Source organism: Aythya ferina, assembly GCF_964211825.1.
Source record: "Aythya ferina genome assembly, chromosome: 3".
NCBI lineage: Eukaryota > Metazoa > Chordata > Aves > Anseriformes > Anatidae > Aythya > Aythya ferina.
Window position 1 is genome coordinate 65,800,903 of NC_140298.1, and position 15,801 is coordinate 65,816,703.

Sequence of the window (15,801 nt, forward strand, 5' to 3'; positions counted from 1 at the left end):
CATAGTTCAGATCATATTTGTGTGTCTATAGACACTCGTATGTAAATAGGTCATTGTAGATGTCTGGAGCTCTCACTGAGTTCTCTGTCAAACCTTCAGACAGCTAAAATCAGGGAAGAGAAATTCCTCTGCAAAGGCATGTAGAATGAAAATATATATGCCCTTCTTCAGATGAGATGCTACAGGTAGGCATCCAGACTTGTAGCTGCAAAAAGAGATGTGATGTTAGGAACATGGAAGGACTATTCCCATCCTGACCAGGAGTATTCTGAGAACGTATTACCGATACATAATGAAACATACTCATTTACTGCCTGTGCCAGAAGTTGCATATTCTACTGTATGCATGTAGATACCCAAGGATTCAGGAGGAGAAAAAGCACAAAGAGAGGAACACCATTTGGAAATAAAGATGTGACCAATAGCATTTCATCATGTATGGCTGTGCAGTCAATCTCAACCTCAAGAAAAGTGTCTCGAGTTATCGTCTGAAGGGCCATCTTTTAATGGCAGTAAAAATGCCCCATTTGAATTTCCTCTAGCTGTTCATTTTAAATCTTTCATTTCCCATGCTCAGTGAGAGCAATTAGATCATTTTCTGCCTCCTGCCACATCTTCAAGAAGGACCCTGTCTACTTACAGGCTAATAGATGCTGGTTAACAGAGCACCAATTAAACATCTCCTTTCCTTTTGAAATTTGCATTGCAAAAATTTTAATGCCCGTATATATTAATCATGAAAATTGCCCCAAACACCCTCTTCCTGCATTCTCTGTCCCACCCTCACTGTTTTTCCCCTTTCCTTTCTTACAGTAACAAAAAAGACGTTCTCAGGTCACGTTTGTTTTGCCTATAATTACGATGAAAGGAAATGGCAAAATAGCATCTACAGTATAGGATTATCTCCATAATATAGGAGGAATTCTTAAATTAGAAATCACACCCTCTACTGTCTGCTGATTCATACATTGCTTCAGGAATCAAAATGCTAAATCCTTGTGTACAGATTTACAGCTTTACACAGGTTCTGTAAATTCTTGCTGACTGTAGTGAGGATTCTCAGTACTAAACTAGTGCAAATTTCAGTACTTTGTTTTCATTATGGTCTTATATTTAATATGGGAATGATAGTATTTACAAAATATCACAATTGAAATATGTATTTTAAAGTATGGAAAAGTTTATCTTATAGAAATATAACCTAATTTGCCTCTAGTTATAAGGTCTTGGAAGAAGGCCTGAGAAATGGGCACTCTATTCAGCCTGTTGGTAAGTCAGCAGGCAAAAACAACTCTACTTTGTGACGGGTTGAAGAGCGATCACTGAGTAGGTACACATACAAATATTTTCTATTACAAGCTCTTTGATATTTTTGTCTTAAATTTATTTCATAAATTCCTGTAGCCTTCATTCTTTGGACTGAAATTGCAACTTTTCATGGATGCTCTTCACAATCAAAGAATTTACTTGGAAAACTTTAGTGAAATCCTTTCAGAATTTTTGAATTATGGGAATATGTAAAACATTATTTCCAATGTGTTTAACAGAAAGTGAAAACAAACCAGAAACTACGAGAAAACAGACCTTTTGGAGAAAAATACAGCAAAGGCAGCTGATAACTGCTGTTGACTTGGATGAACAATTTCCTTGTTCAAGACTGTTTTTTCTGTTCTTTATGCACAGAAACATTTTAAAACCAAAGCAGTAAGTGGTCTAAGTGAGGCCATTTTTACAAGTTGTGGTGGTTTTACTCAGCTGGACAACCGAGATCCACCACAACCTCTTTTACTCCCTGTTCTCAAAGGGAAAGGGGGAGAAAATATGAGGAAAAGGGCTCAAGGGTTGAGATAAAGACAGGGAGATCACTCAACACTTATCATCACAGGCAGAACAGACCCAGCACAGGGAGATTAATGTAATTTATTATCAATTACTAAAAAGCTAGAGCAGCGAGAAACAAGCAAGCAAACAAACAAACTAAAAACACCTCCCTCCTCCCCCCCCCCCCCCCCCCCCCATCCACCCTCTTCAGTCCTCCCAAACAGCACAGGGGAAGGGGGTATGGGGGCTGTGGTCAGTCCCTAATGTTTTGCCTCCGCCGCTCCCTCTCAGTCCCTCTCTGCCTCTGCTCCCCATGGGGTCGCTCCCATGGGATGCCGTCCTTCTGGAACTGAGCCTGCGGCGGCTGCCCACAGGCAGCAGCTCTTCAAGAACTGCTCCCACATGGCTCTGTACTATGGGGTTCATCCATCTCCCAGGAGCAAACTGCTCCAGCATGGGTCTCCCATGGATGGGTGGCAGCTCCCCCAGGCCCCCTGCTCCTGCGTGGGCTCCTCTGCATGGGCTGCAGCTCCGGCCTGGGGCCTGCTCCTGCGGGGGCTCTCCATGGGCCTCAGCCTCCTCCAGGCCACATCCACCTGCTCCACCAGGGGCTCCTCTGTGGGCTGCAGTGTGGAGATCTGCTCCATGTGGGACCCATGGGCTGCAGGGGGACAGCCTGCTCCACCAGGGGACTCTCCATGGGCCACAGGGGAAGTGCTCCTGCATGCCTGGAGCACCTCCTGCCCTCCTGCTGCACTGACCCCGGGGGGCAGCAGGGCGGGTTCTCACTTCTCCCTCCCAGCTACTCTGGTGCAGCAGTGTTTTTTTTTTTAATTTTTTTTTTTTATTTTTTAATTTAATTTAATTTAATTTAATTTAATTTAATTTAATTTAATTTTATTTTATTTTATTTTATTTTATTTTATTTTATTTTATTTTATTTTATTTTATTTTATTTTATTTTATTTTATTTTATTTTATTTCTTGAATCTTCTCTCCTAGACGTCCATAGCTTGGCTCTAGCCAGCAGTGGGTCCCTTTTGGAGCTGGCTCAAACTGGCCCTTATCTAACATGGCACAGCTTCTGGGCTCTGCTCACAGATGCTACTCCTGGAGCCCCCCCGCTACCAAAGCTTTGCCACATAAACCCAATACCCTAGTTAAAAGTCTTCTAGAATTAGCATGGAGAAAGGGCACATGAAAAGAAAAAAAAAGAAAAAAAAAAAAAAGATTTAAAATTTTGGGACATTAAGCAGGTTAGCTTTTATAACATATTAAGAGGTTGAGGTGAATCCTAAAGGGAAATCTATTAAGTTATTAGTAAAGCTTATTGACCTTTGACACTTTTCTGACATTATTTACCTTTTTTTTTTCCTGGCCTGAGGCTTCTAACAATACTGAAAGCAGCGGATTTTAGATAGCCACTGTGTGTATGAAACTAAATTGTAAGTACCTGATTGAACTGTTCAAAGAGCAATATTCTTTAATTCTGGGGAAAGGCAAAAGGTAATATACAGATTAAGACTTCTAGGTATCTGTGATTGCATGAACATTTAATTTTAATTTTTATTTTTTTTTCCCCCCAAAAATAATGAGTGATATGACATCTCCACAAAATAGTTGTAACGGCATGAACTAATTTTTTGTTTTGTTTGGATGACCTTGTCTTACCGAGCTTTACCCTGGAATAACATCAGGAAAGATAGTACCTAAATTCTCTCCTATAGAGCTCCTATTATCTCCATAGGTGAGCTTCAAAATTAAATTCTATATTAAGCCAAAAGTGTTTTTCCCCAAAGAAAATATATACATTATATACTTTTAAATGTCATTTAAGCCTGAAGTTAAGAGAAATTAAGTTAAAAGAAAAATTTAGGGATCAGAAGATATTTGCTCATTTGTAATGTCCCTTTTTTTGGAGCATGTGTGTATTTCATATCGAACATACAGATAGTTTTCCTTCTGAAGCCCTGGCAACAGTTGCTCTTCTAATGTTTCCACAAGTTTGTTTTCAACCTTCACACAAAGTGAACATGGGAAAGGAAGGTCAAATCTGGTAGAAATTAAGATGCATGTGAAATATGCAGTTTTAGGTCCAATATTTGTGGCTTGGTCCTTGAGTTTTGTCATAAAATTGGTCATTTACAGATGCTTCAGGTTGCATTATTTAATAGCTTCTGGTGAGATTTAGTGTCCTTTCCTATTTTCAAGAAAAGGGAATACATATTTTAAAATGCATCTTCTGTTAGTTGGTGTCAGTCTCTACCACAAGGGGCTAAACTCATTTTACAAGCCTGAGAACATTATGATGGATACTTGGAAGCACTTTTTCTGTCTGACAATGAGTCTGGCATAGTTCAGGGTAGAAATTTACTAATTCCTTTTTGTGTGTGTGACATTTTGTCAGGGTTTGTAGACATCATTGTCTCCAGTAACTTTTCACCAAGTTACACTTCTACTAAGTCCTGAAGCTAAGCTATAGCCCATGGGAACAGAACGGACTTATTATCATAGATCACGTTAGCTCCAATAGTACTAATAAACCATTCAAGGGCACTTTCATCAGTTTACAACATAGTAATATTTCACAGATATGTTGTATCCTTAGAAACAGGCCTGTTTATAGACTTTCAGGTAAGAAATCTAAAATTTGCTAATTGTAGAATAATGGTGCAAACAAATATCAGAACATTAAAAGAAAAACAAGATAAAGAAACATTTCATTATTTATAGAACTGCATCCTGGAAGGTATTCAGATATAGACTATACAAAATCCCAAGCAACCTGTTCTGTGTTGGCCCTCTGTTGTGCTGGGGGTTACAATAGATGAAGTCCAGAAGTTCACATCAAATTAAAATTGTTTTATCATGCTGCACTTTGGAGAAGCTAGTAACAATTGGTAAAATCAAAAATAATAGCAGAAAATCAACTTGTGACAATGCTCCTACTTCTATCTGTTACACCACTCATCACCAGCACTATCAAGTTGTATTCAAGTTTGTGTTGATGTCTTTATAGCACCAGTGAATACGATACTTTCAGAATTGACCTTAAAGGCACTACTCCTGTGTCAATGAGGAAAAGGAAATCTCAGTTTCTACAGAGGCTAGCTCTCCTGGTGATCACTCATGAGCCTTCTGGGCTACAGAAAGGATTCCTGGTATGGCCAATATGGCTGGAAAGGTAGTTGATTGCTATGTGGGAGACCTCACAAGTTGACTGGTGACAGGAGTCTGTTTTGCACAGAACAATGACTTGTACTGGAGGCACCAGAGGATCCTGCTGTGTCAACTCAAAATCTCTCTTGGTCAAGGGAATTCATCTCAACATTTTCATGTATACTTAAGATGCTTTTTTTTTTTTTTTTTTTTTTTTTTTTTTTTTAATTTAGACAATTTTATTTTCATGTTCTATCAATATTGTTTTAGAATTCACTGTACTTTATATTTCCCTTAAGAGTAAGTATACTTATTTAGAAACAAAGTCAACAAAATTAACTTTTTAGTTGAGACTATATTGCATCTTTGATATGGCATAAACATTGTCTTCTGGTTTAAATCTGCAGTACATAGGAAGTATTTAGAAATGATATTTACGCCTTTCAAATCAGTTTGCAATCCGTCTGTCCAGAAGTTCACAGGTTTTAGGAAGAAATTCATAGATAATCAGAAAGCAAGCCCAAAGGATAGGGTTAAAAAAAATAAAAATACTTTTCTGTAATGTTTTCAGCAATTCCTCATGCCAGAAAACCTAGCATGGGAGAAATAACAGCTAGGCTGAATTGACTTGTGAATTGGAAAGGCTAGATTGCTGTTATGTTGTGGGTGGGCCTTTCATGCTTCTGAAGTTATAATGTTTTTATTTAAAGACTAAATTGGATTTCTAGGCGTGTATGGTATACATCAATTTAAAATTATTGGAGTTCTTCATATTGTTAAGAGTGCTTCAGTTTGAAAGAGTGAGGCTTTCCTGCAAATGCCAAGTAAATTGCTCTGCAAGTCCAGAATCTTTGATCACCTCTGAATTGAAATGCTTACGAAAGATGCTGTAGTGTTCTAATAATTTTACAGCTCTCTCTGATTCATACTCCTAGAACCTCAATCATTTCTAAATTGAAGAGCTCTCATTATTTTCAAGTTTTATATGCAGTATAAAATGATTTAAGATTACTCACAGCTTTTCTTTTTTTTTTTATTTTGAAAAAAAAAAAAAAAAAAAGTATTTTTCCCCCTTTTTAAAAGACCTGCTCTTTCTTCTCCAAGCTCGGAGACATTATGAGCTAATTCAAACATTTCACATTTAAAATGGAAATTGAAACAAATTCTCTCCAAATAGCAGTGATAGGGGCTGGGGGGAAACAAGGGGAAAAAAATCACTGCCTGAAAAGCTGAGAAATACAAAGTAAGAGGCTGTCAGTGATCCTTGCTGGGAAAAGTGAGAAGAACAAGAAACATATTGTCACTGTTCAGATGCGGTCAAGGTGAAGTGGGGAGACTGAATGAAAGTTACAACAATGTGACAAAAGAGAGACACAGATCCATTTAGTTTTGGAAGGAAGAGAGCAGGAGGCACAGAAGGCTAGTTCACGTGTTGCTTCTAAGCTGATTTTTGCTGTCATTTTATCATACGATTTCAGAAGGAAATGATGTATGCCCTTTTACATCTTCTGACTTTGTCTTTTAAGAATAACAGTTCGTTTCTTTCTCACTAGTGACCTTGTTCTTTTTGAACACATGGCAGAACTGTAGTGTTTATAAATCACATGGCTCACTAAGGAAAACTCTCATCACCATTGCTTATTAGCAGCAGAGCCTTCTCTTGTGTTACTTCCTAAACACATACACTGGATGGACTTTATTCCTAACAGCTCACAGATTAAGAATAAACAGGACAAACAAAGAAGTGTTCTGGGAAGGGCAGTACACCATCTGGAAATCCCTACGGCTCCACCCCACAATGCTGCACATTACTCTCTAAATTGTATCCTGCTTACACTTCCTACCTAGAAAGCTGCATCTACTCCCTCTGGTCCAGCTTGGAGAGCTAGAATAGGATCCAGAGATTATGTCCTAAAATGAAAGGGAAAAAAAAGGGGCAAAAAGTATTGTCATCTAGATAAAGTTACACTGACACGTAAAAAACAATAGATTTGGGAAACCCATCTGTCTTCGTGCAGTTCAACAGTAAGGCAAAAATTGTTGCAGAGGCAGGCCAATACCAGACCAACCAGAGTGGTTTTAACTATTTAAGTATGTTGCCAATGAGATACTCTTAAAACAGCCAGAAAAATCTGGAGGTTTTCAATCTGTAAAAATAACTGTTGAAATAGAAAACAGGACATGGCTAGCCATAAATTTGGCACCATCAATCATTTGAAAGAAGCAAAGTGTATGTCTTCATTTTGTTGTTCTTTCTTTTTCTAAAAATCTCTTACATACCTGAAGAGATCCTCTGATAAATACAGCTGCCATGGTTTTGGACTGTGGTATACAACTCTGCTAATCACAGAATCACAGAACTGCAGGGGTTGGAAGGGACCTCAGAAGATCATCGGGTCCAACCCCCCTGCCAAAGGGGGGTTGCTAATGCTCTTGTAATGGGAGCCTTTCCTACTGCACCCATTAGCCATATATTTATGTCCACCTAGTGAAGAGTTCATACTAGCTTAAAAAGTGAGCTCGTGCTAGTGCAGTGGGTTTATGGCTGGAGGGAGGGAGGATAGATTCCCTTCAGATAGCTCTGCTTTCAGGCATGTTGCTTCCAGCAGATGGTTAGGGTGTTCCTGGACATTCTGTTGCAGGTGTTTGAATCTACAGGGAGAGTGATTTTCTTCTGTGCTGTTTTAATTGGAAGCAGTTAGTGGTATTTCCATTGTTCCTCTATTTAAGCTTTCCTACTTTTTATTTTCTTACTGTTTTCTTTTGTTATCCCTTCACCTCTCACAACTAGCTCTTTTATTACCGTTTTCTTAGCTTTCATCTGAAATCCTGTTCTTTTTTCAACTTCCAGTTCCCAGCCATTTTACTGTTCTTCTCTTTCTTCTGAATCCATTCCATTTTTCCTGCAGAAACTCCCTTGTGCAAGTCCTTCACAAACCTTTGCTACCCTTACTGCAGTGGCTCACTTCTGGCTGAAAGCTGGAGATGTTACAAAAGTTCCTTTTTTTTTTTTTTTTTGTTTTTTCCTGACAGGAATACTAGCCATAGTGTTTTTTCCTCTGGTTCTAATGTAGGGTAATTGCATTTCAACTTTCTGATTGCTTGAGATTTTGAGTGTTTTTGGTGGATGATCTCTCTTTTGATCATCTACTAAACAATGCTCAAAGAGGGTATCTAAATAGTATTCATGTAATTTTCTAATTTGCATAATCAGTGGTCTCAGTCAGCAATTAGTATTTTACTAATAACCAAACAAACATAATTTTCCAAATTATACAAACTCATTTAGAAATTTTTTTTTTCTTTTTTTTTTTTTTTTTTCTTTTGTATAGTGGTCTGATAGAGGCTATCAAAGATACACATACATATCCGGTGAATTTGAGGATTTGTAAGTCTACCAAGCCTCAATTTACATAAATTTATTAAAAAGTAAATTAAAAGTAATTTAATTGTTTTTTTTGTTTTGTTTTGTTTTTTTTTCTAAGGGCATCTCCTACTGTTCTATAACCTGATGCTACGTAAAATAGCCAAAAATATGATTAATATGTACGCTTGCAGCATACTGCACTGAAAGCAACATGGCCAGCAGGTCGAGGGAGGTGATTCTCCCCCTATGCTCTTGTGAGACTTCACCTGGAGCACTGCATTCAGCTCTGGGGTCCCCAGCACAAGAAGGACATGGATGTATTAGAACAAGTCCAGAGGAGGGCCATGAAGATGATCAAGGGGCTGCAGCACCTCTCCTATGCAGACAGGCTGAAGGAGTTGGGGTTGTTCAGCGTGGAGAAGAGAAGGCCTATGAGGAGACCATATAGCAGCCTTCCAGTACCTAAAGGGGGCCTACAAGAAAGCTGGGAAGGGACTCTTTGTCAGAGATGGCATTGGTAGGACAAGGAGTAATAGCTTTAAACTAAAAGAGGGTAGGTTTAGATTTGCTATAAGGAAGAAATTCTTTACTGTGAGGGTGGTGAGGCCCTGATACAGGTTGCCCAGAGAAGCTGTGGATGCCCCATCCCTGGAGGTGTTCAAAGCTAGGCTGGATGGGGCTTTGGGCAACCTAGTCTGGTGGGAGGTCTCTTTGCCCATGGCAGGGAGGTTGGAACTGGGTGGTCTTTAAGAAGCCTTCCAACCTAAATTATTCTATAATTCTATGGTTCTAGGTTGGACTGATTTTTTTAAGGTAATCTTTATAGACATCTTTCCAGCATCTCCTGAATTTTAAGTTGCAGTGCTAAAAAAGTAGTTTAAGACGTAAATTGCTATTACTACATTAGGCCCTTCAGCTATGGCTCCTAAGAATTTGTGAAAGTCAAATAATTAGACTTTTTTTTTTTTTTTTTTTTTTTGACTGGCTCCTACAGTATGCAGTCCTTCAGCCTGAAAAGCAACAGAGAAACCATATGCTATTAATCATCACTGTTGTGTTTAGCACTCAACAGATTGAAGTTTGTTGTTTTCGGATATTACACACTAGTATGAAACTCATTATATATGTTGCATTTCACTGTGAGAAGAACACTTAATCCTGGTTTGCTGTCTATCATTGTTTTTGATACATTTATAAAGAGAGGTCCATGTACGGGGTCTATAAATCACACACTACCTTTTAGCTATGTCATATTTTAAGGTAATGGTAACATGTTAAAACAAAAGCCTGTATATTGTTCATAACACACATAAGCTTTCCTTGCTGTGATATGTACAGAATAATCCATATACCACCCATACTGAGAGTGGTTATTAAATATGCTGGCTCAGTTTACTAGTGGCTTTAACATACTTCTGTAACGAGGGACTACTTGTAACATCAAAGCTTAGGGAGACATTAGCTCTTTTCCCCTATAGCCTCTGACCTGAAAGCTTTGCTTTTTATCTCTGTATAAAAGGAAAATATCCTTTTCAAAGAAGCCTAGCTAGAGTGTGGATATTTTCTCCATTGTAGAATAAGAGCTTGTGAAAGTAATGTACAATTTTTCATCTTTGTTCTGAGTATTGTTTCTTTTTGGACACTATGCCTCTTTGAGAGTGAAAACTCTTGCTCTTAAGTAATAGTGATTGGGAAAGCTTTCTAAATCCTGAGGTACTTTTTGTGTGTGCATATGTGTGTATGTGTGTGTAACCCTGTCAGTCTGATGAAAAGTGACTGAACATTTCAATTTCTGAAGGAAAACAAGGGAGGTGTATCATATTCTCTGTGTAAGAGGAAGAGAATAAAATTTGAGAAATAACTTATAATCAAAATAATGTGTGAGACCCAAAGACTGTTGATTGTATGCAGTGTTTGTAATCTAAACTATACTTTATCTTGAAGAAGTTTTCACCTTTTTTTTTTTTTTAAAAAAAAAAAAAAGACACATAGCAAGTTATTTTTCTTGAGTATATTTGGTCTTTTAAATCTATGAATTGGATCGCCTTTGCTTCTGACTGTATGCATCAGATTTTTGTATAATCTACCCATCTTTTTTCAGTTCAAAGTTTTAGCATTCTTGATCTTTTGGCTTTTATATTCTTAACTTGAACTATCTCAAGGGGAACTCGGTCTTCAAATGCTGGTAAGTACCCGTGCTCAGAAAACTTGGCTGATGTATGATCTACAAAATTTTGAATGTCTGATCCCTTGTCACTTAGAAATCACAAGAAACAGAGCACTTACTTAACCAAACATAAACACAATGAACAGAAAAAAAGGCTGAACACAAATGAGAATATCATATTGTGGCTCTATATGCCATACTGTTGGTATTCTGCCGGTTATAGAGGCATTTCAACTCTGAATTTTCAATTAGCTTCCAAATGCTTTCTTAAACTCGCAGACAGTGATGGTATTACAGATAGTGTAATATTTATATGATCTTGTCTCTGAGATTTCTAATAAGATCTGAAATTTCTCAATTTTTAAACTGTATTTCTTTCAAGGTCTCCTTTCCTGAGAATTCTACAGAGAAACAGAAGAAAGTTCTTGGTTCTTTTTCTTAACTTATTTATACTATCTTGAAGTATTATTATTTTATTTTATTTTATTGGTATGTGGGGTATTATATTTTTGCATTCCATGATTTATGATCTCTGAGATGGCATTGAATGGGATTCAATCTGTGACACAACTCGCAGTGGTGTTAAGAAATTAAGTCAATGAAAATTCACCAATTTTTTGAATACCTTTTTTGAATACTAATTTTTTGAATTCACTGTTTTTTGATGGGCTTTCTTTAAGATTCAAAAGGTACTTGTGATATGAGTGTTTTAAAAGTTAGCCTGGACTTTATTCCTTTTCCGTACACCTTCTTTAAACTGTTTAGTCAGAACAGAATCTGATTCTGATGTAATGGCACAATTAAATAGAAAATAAAGCTACTCAATTTTCTATTTAAGATTTAATATTTATAAATTAGTTTCAATCTTTCTTGTTCTGGAAACAAGCTGAATCACTTGTTTTTTGTTTTTAATTAAGTCCTATCATTTCATTATACTTGCAGAGCTGCAGACCAATATGTATTTTCAAGTGTAAGTACATTTACTAAAAAACAAACAAACCTCATTATTGTATGCTTTTAAATTATCCTATTGATTTTTTTAAAAAATAATATATTATTATTTTCTAATACAATGTTTTTACTATTTGGTCTTTGAACTATGAAGAGAAAACTTTTACTTGAAAATAGCTCACAAGTTACACATATTTTATCCTTGTGTTAGGTATAGTTACAAGTGTTCTCTTAATATATTTTTCAGGAGTCTTGCAATCAGGAGGATAGAGAGGGAGTGAACAGGGATTTTTTTTTTTTTTTTTCAGACTGTAATATTTTAAAATTTAGAAAATGCAAAATATTTTTCAAAATGTAAATGTAAGTAAATTATGCATGGCATTCATCTAGATAGTTAAAAAAATCTGAAACCTTCTGCCAGAAAAATGAATATTTTAGCTTGCATTCAACTAATATGCCAACTTATGGTTACTTACGTTTTACTCCTGTTTGCTACAGGTGAAATGGGTGAATATCAGACAGCTCATTATAGAGACAAGAATGCTGCATTCCCAAAGTAGGATGACAGAACAAGTCATGGTACGTATTGTAATTTCAGTGCTACAATACATCTTGAAGCTGTCTGAGGTAAAATGCTTACTAAGCACTGCATTGGGGCTGTCAGATTGCTTCATGGGGTGGTAATTAAATTGAGGCAGTTCTACCATTCATTTTGTGGAACTAAGGCAGAATTATGTGTATCCTAAAAAATATTCTACCATAGCCTGCTGGTAGTAGCACAAGCACAGTATTTTTGCATATATATTCTCTTCCATAGAAAGCATCCTATTTCTCTCTGTTGTCACTCTGTAGGCTGTGGGGAGGAGGGGTGCTTTGTTACTGGACTAAGCTAAGTCTGGTGGAAACTAGTCATCAAAAATGGCATCGTGTTTAAGACTGTAGACTTGGGCTGGATTCCAGTTGTGGCTAAGAGTAATAAAGGATTGATGGTCATTGTGGCCAAAGGTGGCATTAAAGTTTCCTGTCTGATTTAAAGTGTTCTCAGCCATGGCATAATTTAGAATAGACAGGGGTCCACTCAAGTGTGGCTGGACATGGCCTAAAAAATAAAGCTCAGGGCATGTTAGGAAGCAATGCAGTAAAGGAAGAGGAAGCTTCTTCTGGTCACTTTTAGATACTAGCTGCATCTTTAAAACAGATGGGAGTTACCATGGGGCAGACCAAGGACGCCAGCTGCTCAGCAGTCTGGCAGTATGTGCATAAGGAGAGAGGCTGAAAATCAGTGCTAGTCCAGAGTGACCCTATCTCTAAAATAGTGCTATGGTTGGAGAGTTCTAGCAATTTTGTTTTCTCATCTGGAAATACTGTTCTTCCTGAGACAGGAAGACAAGTATAGCACATGGTATTAGTGATTTAGACACACATGGAAGAACATGGAGAAGCACGACTAAGTTCTTGTTTTCTTTGCTTATTTCCTGGTGAATGTGGTCTTTCTGAAATTTGTAATCTACCCAAAAACTTGCAGAGAGATAGGGAATGCAATTTTGCTGGTTCAATGTCAGAAGTAAATGTGACTACTCTAATTGCAAATTACATTCCAAAAGTATTTTAAAAAATTGGAAAAGATGATACCTATGTTTAAAAGAAACTTTCTTGTAGGATGTTTCCTATAATGCACAATTGAATTTATTGTAATGGTTTTAAGGAGCAATGGTTTCAAGCTATAAGAGGGTAGATTTACATTAGATATTATAATTAAGTTCTTTACTCAGAGGTGGTGAGGCACTGGCACAGGTTGCCCAGAGAAGCTGTGGATGCCCCATCCCTGGAAGTGTTCAAAGCCAGGCTGGATGGGGCTTTGAGTGACCTGGTCTAGTGGAAGATGTCTTTGCCCATGACAGCGGGTTGGAACTGGGTGCTCTTTAAGGTCCATTCCAACCAAAACCATTCTGTGATTCTATGATTCTGTAATTTAACATCCTTTAAGAAATTGTTTGTTTTCAGTTTTCACTTCAGTTGATTCAGTTGGCCAGTGAGGCCTGAAACTGGGGAAAAATTGCATTGACATGAAAAACAGTTTTTGAGTGTGCAATGTAAAAGGACTCCAATTATATGTCCTGCAAAAGCCATATTTTGAACTCTATAACACTAGTTAGTTATAGAGAATCGCGGAAAACTACTCTTATTTTAGGATTTAGAACATAAGAAAGTTCTAAGGAAGAAGAAAATTCTTAAAATGATGTGCTAAAATGCTTGTTTCTTCCGAAAAGAAAAGAAAAAAGAAAAGAAAAGAAAAGAAAAGAAAAGAAAAGAAAAGAAAAGAAAAGAAAAGAAAAGAAAAGAAAAGAAAAGAAAAGAAAAGAAAAGAAAAGAAAAGAAAAGAAAAGAAAAGAAAAGAAAAGAAAAAACAACTACAAACAAACATGGAAATACTTTAATTGATATACAATAAATAGCTACATTAACCAGAATCTGGCCACATAGGAAAGAAGTTGCAAAGGATGATCTTACTCCATGGACTCTCAACTCATCATGGTCTACCTGTATGACTATATGAGGGAGAGAGATGGGGGGAGAGAGATGGATTCCTATGGGGTAATTCAGAATAAGTATTTCAACTGACTTGGCTTTCACCTTGAAGCATAATTTGTCATCAAAGGATATTGTGACAGGAGACACTGCAACAGTTTCATTAACAAGATTTCTTATGCCATTCTCTGATTATGAAAAGGCTTTTTATTGTTGAAATCTGTGATTTGCCTTTCTTTTCTTTAAAAAAAATATATACATAAATCTGGTTCAAATATCTTATACATCACAAATATGACTTTTGGAAGATACAATTTTCATTATTAATTCATAATTTTCCTGTGATTATTGAATCTTTAAGGACATTATCTCCTTGACTATTTATCTTTTTTTTTTTTTTTTTTTTTCTTTCTGTAATGGTAAACCATGCTGTATACATGTTCACATTCTCACATTCTTTGGTTTTATTGTTGCTTTTCCTGGTTCCTGGTTGTATTTTCTTCCTTGTGTTTGATCTATTATAATCAATTAACATCAGTTTTCATTTAGATTAATCTTTATGCTCATTTTATGTTAAACAGTATATTATAACGGTATTAGTGACATTACATTGAAGTCCCTAGTCCTGCAAAGGTTCATTTGTTACACATTGCACAATGTGAACAGTCCTATTGGAGTCCAGGAGTTACTAATGTCTTAATGGTTGCAGTTCATAGCACAAAGCACTAAACAGTAAAAGCAATGCATTTGACTTTTTTTTTTTTTTTTCTTTTTTCTTTCTTTTCCACATTCTTCTACTCTCAGGAAAGCAGCTAGAGTAACAGGCATTAATTAGCTTTCATCCAAACTGTGTATGAATTCTTAGTCTGTAGATTCATTGAGCCTATGTCAGCCTGAAGATTAAAGGCTTCTTAACTACACAGTGATACAGCAGGCTGAACTAGCTGCAAAGGAACTGGTGTGGTTTGTTGTATAATCATTGATCTGTGGATCACTGGAACAGGCTAAGTCTCTGTGTCCAAACCAGAAAAATAGAAGTCTAACTCACTGTATCTGTCTGTTATAGTGGATCGCCATATATTGTTGAAGTCCATAATGTACCTCACTCAATTCCTGTAGTGGTAGAGACATTATTCATTAAGAAGTTAGATGCATACGACCCAACAAGGTTAATGCTTAACCTTCTTTGCTTTTGGCAGCATGTTACAGTGTCTGGGTTGCAGCTAGAATAGAGTTAATATTCATCATAGAAGCTATCATGTTTCATGTTTAGGATTTAGGAGAAAAATAATGTTGATAATACACTGATGTTTTAGTTGTTGAAGAGAAATGCTTACACGGTCAAAGAAAATTAACTCAATACCAGCTGAAAACAAGACATTGTACTGGGTCTGGCTGGAATGTTAACTTTCCCGGCAGCAGCCCATTCAGTGCCGTACTCTGTACTTGTAGCTGGAACAGCAGTGTTATCACACCAGTGTTGTGTCTACTGCTGAGCAGCAGTGGCACAGCATTGGGCCTTTCTCTAACCCTCCTAGGGGGTGGGCAAAAAAGTGAGGAGAGAAACATCACTAGGGCAGCTGACCTAAACCAATCAAAGGGATATTCCATACCATGTGGTGTCACACGCAGCAATAAAAGGTGGAAACAGGAAGAAGAGGGGAGGGGTGGGCTCTCGTTGAGAAGACGTTGGTCCTCCTCTCGAACACCGGCTGCGTGTGTTGAGGCCTTGCTTCAAGGACGTGGTCAATCATTGCTCATTTGTGGGAAGTAGAGAGTAATTTCTTTCCTCTGCACTTCCATATAG